Genomic DNA, 7456 nt, shown 5'->3' with positions numbered 1-7456 from the left:
ATTCCAGTGTCATCTCTTTTCTGAATTTGCTCATTACCAATTTCTTTTATTTAAGGAATACTCTTATTATTTTCCACAGTATTATTTTTCTATTTTGCTTGATATATAGGTAGTTATTCATTTTTTAATTTAAGGAGTTTATAACCTGTTTTCACAGAGCCATTTATTTTCTTATTTTGTACAATGACATATTTATTTATTTTACGGAGTAGCCTATTTATTAATGATGAATTCTTTTTGCACTAAAAGTTTGAATGTAATGCAGACTTAGCCTCCAAATACCATTTATTAATTATGAAATAATTTTAGTGTACATTTGCATTTCCTCAAACATTTCAGTTAATATTTTGACAAAGATGTAAATTTATTTTGAAGGTGAACAATTACCTATTGTTTATAATATTTAGTAGCTTTTCTTAAATACTGCTTCAGTTTTTTTGTCCTAGTGGTGTATTCAGCTCACCATTACCTTTCCTGTAATATTCCTTGTGTCTTATATGAATGTGTAAATATTTATATTCCCATGTAGTAACTCCAGGATTGGAACCCGCACAATGTGTGTGTGTGTGTATATACACACATTGTGTGGGTTCCAGTCGTCGAGTCACTGTATGGAAATATAAATATTTACACATTCATATAAGACACAAGGAATACTACAGGAAAGGTAATGGTGAGCTGAATACACCACTAGGACAAGAAACTGAAGCAGTATTTAAGAAAAGCTACTAAATATATGGCCAATATGTTGCTGCAAGAATGGGTTAGAGTGGTGACTCAAGTACAAGTAACATTAGTTGAATATTGCAGTGGGTCAAGAAATCAGGTAAACATTTTTGTAACTGGCTGTGCATTACAATATGTGTAATTAGTCTATCTGATAGTACATACCAAATTAATAATGTGATATTATAGTTACCTATTATGATACATACCAAATGAATAATGTGATATTATACAGTTAGTTATAATGGAGAACCTATTTTTTTTACTTTTGTACTTACAAAATTAATCATATATGCAGTGTAAACTGCAATAAACAACCTATCATGTATATTCTTAACATTACCTTATTTGTAGAAGGTATCCTATGTCTCAAGAATGATGAACATCGTAAGCACCATCAACAGTGGAACAACCAGCACAGCTCAACACATTAAAACTAACTATTGATAGAAACTTACTTTACACAACTATATCCCCCCTTTTCAGACTATGAGAAGTGTTGTGCAATGATTTGCCTTCTCATTGCATTCCCAGCTATTGCCCTTGCATCCCGTCCTCCACCACCAGCTGGTGCAGGAACAAACACAGGTCCATCTTTGTCATCAGGGTTGACTACTACTTCATCCAGGAGTGGAAGATTCCTCTTTCTGCAGAAATTATGAAGCAACATAGTTGCTGCAGCAATCTTTCCACACTTCAAGGGACTATAACAAAGTGTGCCACCTTTATGATGAACACACTTTAAGCGTGACTTCAAATGCCAATTGCCTGCTCAAGTTGAATCTTTGTTCGCCAGCATTAGCTGGCATTCCAATTGGTGTCATCAGGTGAATGTTGACAGGGTACCCACTGTCACCTATGAGTAACATGAATGAAAAAATTAGCGTTATAGAAGTAACATTCATCGGCCTAGAGTCATGGGACATTTAATAACTGTCTACACTTCATTATGACTTGTTCCTCCAGAAACAGTGCAAGTGATGATATGACATTAGAAGCAACTACCCTTATAATGCATCCTTGCAGATTCATGTAAATGTTGAAAGGACTTGCTTGTCACTTTGGCTGTGCAGTAAACCCAGGCACCAAAATCCAACCCAGATTGTTCCAGGGTTGGTAGATCCATAGCCTTTAGTCTCTCCTCATATGTCATCCCTTCAAATTCTGGAACCATTCTTGTAGCTATTTTTTGTAGCCTCTCCAATTTCCTTATGTGATTCTTTTTCTTTTTGACTTACTCCAGTTCTACTCCATCTCCCATCTTATAGATTCCCACAGGTCGTCTTTCACTCTTTCCCATTTCCATGACATGGCTTTTGTTCACATTGAATTCATTTCCCACTTCTTACTCCATTCCCAGATCTTATTTAGTGTATTTATTTACCTAATTGTATTTACCTAGTTGTAGTTTTACAGGGCCTGGGCTTTATGCTCGTGTGGTCCCGTCTCCATATCTACACTTATCTAATTTTTCTTTAAAACTATGTACACTCTTTGCTGACACCACTTCCTCTCTCAACACATCTTTGCGGGAAACTAAATTTTTTAACATCTCTCAGACATTGTCCCTTCCTTAGTTTCTTACTATGCGATCTTGTGCTTCTAAAGTCATATTCTTCTCTCAGGATCAGTTTCTCATTATCCACTTCATTCATTCCGTTAATCAATTTATAAACTTGTATCAGATCTCCTCTCTCTCTTCTCTGCTCCAAGGTTGGTAGATCCATAGCCTTTAGTCTCTCCTCATATGCCATCCCTTTAAATTCTGGAACCATTCTTGTAGCCATTTTTTGTAGTCTCTAATTTTCTTATGTGTTTCTTTTATGGGAGTCCACACAACTCCTGCATATTCCAATCTAGGTCTTATTTTAGTACTTATCAATTTCTTCATCATTTCCTTGTCCATATAGTGAAATGCTACTCCAATATTCCTTAGCAAATTATACGTCTCTCTGAAAATTCTATCAATATGGCTTACCGGTTGATTATTTTCTTCCATTGTCACTCCCAAGTCCTTTTCCTTTTTACTTTTTCTAGTTCTACTCCATCTCTCATCTTATAGATTCCCACTGGTCGTCTTTCACTTTTTCCCATTTCCATGACATGGCTTTTGTCCACATTGAATTCCATCTCCCATTTTTTGCTCCATTTCCAGATCTTGTTTAAGTCATCCTGTAGTATTTCACAATCCTCTTTTTGTTTAATGACTCTGCACAGTTTCGCATCGTCCGCAAACAGATTTATGTAGCTGTTCAATCCCTCTGGCATGTCATTTATATATACGAGAAAAAGTATTGGCGCCAATACTGACCCCTGTGGCACTCCACTGTCTACTGTTCTCCACTTGGACTTCATATCTTTAACTATCGTCCTTATTTCTCTCCCCCTTAAGTAATTCTTCATCCATCTCAATGTGCTTCCTTTTAAGCCACCCTTATCCTCTAACTTCCATAGTAATCTTTCATGTGGCACTTTATCAAACGCCTTTTTTAGATCTAAATAAATACAGTCAACCCATCCCTCTCTCCCTTGTACTTTATCAACTATTCTAGAGTAGAAACTCAATAAATTTGTTACACATGACCGACTTTTTCTAAAACCAAATTGGCTATTTGATAATACTTTGTTGTCTTCAAGAAACTCAATCCATTGCTTCGTTATTACTTTTTCACACATCTTGCATATTACACTAGTTAGTGATACTGGTATGTAATTTAAAGGTTCTTCCTTCCTTCCGCTCTTATATATGGGAACCACCTCAGCTCTTTTCCACTCCACTGGCACTGTTCCATTTTCAATTGAGCATTTTATGATGTTGTATATAGAACTTCCTAGTTCTTCCCTACATTCTTTCAGTATTCTGCCTGAGACTTCATCCGGTCCCATTGCCTTTTCCTCATCTAGTTCCGTCATCAACTTTTTTATTTCAAGCTTGGTTACTTTAATCTCTCTCATATAGACAATCTCTCTATTACCCTGTGGTCTTTCAAATTTGGATTCCTTGGTAAAGACCTCATGAAATTTACTATTTAACAGTTCTGCCATGCTTTTTGTGTCTTCCACCATTCCATTTTCTCCTTTTAACCTTTCTATTGTTTCTTTTTTTTTTTTTTGTGTGTGTGTGTGTTTCACTGTTTGATCTGCTGCAGTCTCTGACGAGACAGCCAGACGTTACCCTACGTAGCGAGCTCAGAGCTCATTATTTCCGATCTTAGGATAGGCCTGAGACCAGGCACACACCACACACCGGGATAACAAGGTCACAACTCCTCGATTTACATCCTGTATTTACTCACTGCTAGGTGAACAGGGGCTACACATGAAAGGAGACACACCCAAATATCTCCACCCGGCCGTGGAATCGAACCCCGGTCCTCTGGCTTGAGAAGCCAGCGCTTTAACCACTGAAAAAATAAAGAAAACTGAAAAAAAAAAAGAGAGAGAGAGAGAGAGAGAGAGAGAGAGAGAGAGAGAGAGAGAGAGAGAGAGAGAGTAAAGAGATAAGAGAGAGAGAGAGAGAGAGAGAGAGAGAGAGAGAGAGAGAGAGAGAGAGAGAGAGAGAGAGAGAGAACAAACAGGTAGACAAACACACCCGAGTGACTATTTTGATTAGCTTGTTACCTCCAACTCACCAGTCTTTTTCTTCCTTTGAACAGTTTTTGAGTGACCCCAAGGATGTGGAAGAAATGGAGGAGGTGGAGGAGGAGGAGCATCAGAGGGTGTTTGGTGCCATTGGAAGCTCAGAGGTGGACATCCTGGTGGTGGAGGATGGACAGCTTCCTCTGGTGGTGCTTGAGCTAAAGGTGCGTTGATTGGTGCCTTCACTGGTGACTTTAATGGTTATGTACTGCTCTCTCACTCCACAGGTTTGAAGTGTTAGTCCCTTCAGTACTGGTACACATTGTTACCTTGAGATTTGTGTGCCATTAGACCATTTTATTGACATTTGGAAGGGTCACAAGGTTAATGGCTGGTCTTCACTATTTTAATCCATCAGTACTGGGACACATTTTTACCTTGAGAATTGTGTACCATTAGACAATTTTATTGACATTAGGAAGGGTGTATGGAGGGCAGAAGATTAATGGCCCTTCAGTACTGGTACACATTTTTACCTTGAGATTTGTGTATCATTCGACCATTTTATTGACATTAAGAAGGGTCACAAGATTAATGGCCACAGTCTTCACTATTTTATCCCCTTCAGTATTGGGACACATTTTTACCTTGAGATTTGTGTATGATTAGACCAAATTATTGACATTAGGAAGGGTCACAAGATTAATGGCCACAGTCTTCACTATATTAACCCCTTCAGTAGTGGGACACATTTTTACCGTGAGATTTGTGTACCATTATACTATTTTATTGACATTAGGAAGGGTATATGGAGGGCAGAAGATTAATGTCCACAGTCTTCACAATTTTAACCCATTCAGTACTGGGGCATTTTTGCCTTGAGATTTGTGTGCCATTTGACCATTTTATTATAAGGTGTATGGAGGGCAGAAGATTAATAGTCACAGTCTTCTCTATTGTAACCTCTTCAGTACTGGGAATATTTTTACCTTGAGATATCTGTTCCATTAGACCATTTTATTGACATAAGCAAGGGTCACAAGATGAATGGCCACAGTCTTCACTATTTTAACCCCTTTAGTACTGGGACACATTTTTACCTTGAGATTTGTGTACCCTTAGACTATTTTATTGACATTAGCAAGGGTCACAAGGTTAATGGCTACAATCTTCACTATTTTAACCCCCTTCTGTACTGGGACACATTTTCACCTTGAGATTTGTGTACCATTAGACCAAATTATTGACATTAGCAAGGGTGACAAGATTAATGGGCACATCCTTCACTATTTTAACCCATTCTGTTCTGGGACTTACTTTTACCTTCAGATTTATGTACCATTAGACCATTTTATAGACATTAGCAAGGTTCACAAGGTTAATGGCCAGTCTTCACTATTTTAACCCCTTCAGTACTGGGACACATTTTTACCTTGAGATTTGTGTATCATTAGACCATTTTATTGACATTAAGAAGGGTCACAAGATTAATGGCCACATTCTTCACTATTTTATCCCCTTCAGTATTGGGACACATTTTTACCTTGAGATTTGTGTATGATTAGACCAAATTATTGACATTAGGAAGGGTCACAAGATTAATGGCCACAGTCTTCACTATATTAACCACTTCAGTACTGGGACACATTTTTACCTTGAGATTTGTGTACCATTATACCATTTTATTGACATTAGGAAGGGTGTATGGAGGGCAGAAGATCAATGTCCACAGTCTTCACAATTTTAACCGGTTCAGTACTGGGGCATTTTTGCCTTGAGATTTGTGTGCCATTTGACCATTTTATTATAAGGTGTATGGAGGGCAGAAGATTAACGGCCACAGTCTTCTCTATTTTAACCTCTTCAGTACTGGGAATATTTTTACCTTGAGATATCTGTTCCATTAGACCATTTTATTGACATAAGCAAGGGTCACAAGATTAATGGCCACAGTCTTCACTATTTTAACCCCTTTAGTACTGGGACACATTTTTACCTTGAGATTTGTGTTCCCTTACACTATTTTATTGACATTAGCAAGGGTCACAAGGTTAATGGCTACAATCTTCACTATTTTAACCCCCTTCTGTACTGGGACACATTTTCACCTTGAGATTTGTGTACCATTAGACCAAATTATTGACATTAGCAAGGGTGACAAGATTAATGGGCACATCCTTCACTATTTTAACCCATTCTGTTCTGGAACACACTTTTACCTTCAGATTTATATACCATTAGACCATTTTATAGACATTAGCAAGGTTCACAAGGTTAATGGCCAGTCTTCACTATTTTAACCCCTTCTGTACTGTGACACATTTTTATCTTGAGATTTGTGTACCATTAGACCATTTTATTGACATTAGCAAGGGTGTATGGAGGGCAGAAGATTAATGGTGTCAGTCTTCACTATTCTAACCCCTTCTGTACTGGAACACATTTTTACCTTGAGATTTGTGTACCATTTTATTGACATTAGCAAGGTTAATGGCCACAGTCTTCACTATTTTAACCCCTTCAGTGGTGGGACACATTTTTACCTTGAGATTTGTGTACCATTAGACTATTTTGTTGACATTAGCAAGGGACAAATAGTGAGGTAATGGTGTGTTTCCCAGGACGGCAAGTTGATGTGTCTCACAGGGCTGGAGTGTGAGAAGGTCAGCTCTTGTCGGCACAGACTGCTCTTCAGGATGGCCAGTCACTCCAAACCAGACCGGCCACAGATGTAAGTACTATCACAATCACCATCATCATCATCATCATCTTTGCTTCTGCCACCACCACCACCACCACCACCACCACCACCACCACCACCAAACTGTTGCATCTTTTGACACTAAAGGCATTTCTGTAGGTTGTATTTACGTAGTTGTAGTTTTACAGGGCCTGGTCTCTATGCTTGTGTGGCCCCGTGTCCATATCTACACTTATCAGATTTTTCTTTAAAACTATGCACACTTGTTGCTGACACCACTACTTTACTCAAACTGTTCCACGTCTCAAGACATCTTTGTGGGAAACTATATTTTTTAACATCTCGCAGACATCTTCCATTTCTCATCTTTTTACTATGCGATCTTGTGCTTCGAATGTCATATTCTTCTCTCAGGATCAGTTTCTCATTATTCACTTGGTCCATTCCATT

The 7456-nt window shown here is 38.1% G+C and overlaps 1 protein-coding gene across 3 annotated transcripts in view; it reads left to right on the top strand.

Moving 5' to 3' along the window:
- Positions 1–7456, top strand: part of LOC123510818 — a 227456-nt gene that overhangs the window by 210995 nt on the left and 9005 nt on the right. For 2 of the 3 annotated variants that reach the window (XM_045266258.1, XM_045266242.1), the window contains exons 7-8: positions 4383–4529; positions 6927–7047. The exons of the other annotated variant lie outside the window; for it this stretch is intronic. The gene's annotated coding sequence lies outside the window, so the exon portion shown is untranslated. Of the gene's footprint in view, positions 1–4382; positions 4530–6926; positions 7048–7456 lie in introns of those variants that run through there. 3 annotated transcript variants of the gene reach the window in all.

Source organism: Portunus trituberculatus, chromosome 4 (genome assembly GCF_017591435.1).
Source record: "Portunus trituberculatus isolate SZX2019 chromosome 4, ASM1759143v1, whole genome shotgun sequence".
In the NCBI taxonomy this organism is placed as follows: Eukaryota; Metazoa; Arthropoda; class Malacostraca; order Decapoda; family Portunidae; genus Portunus; species Portunus trituberculatus.
Note: the sequence above shows the minus strand (reverse complement) of the source record. Positions and strands in the feature narration are given on the sequence as shown.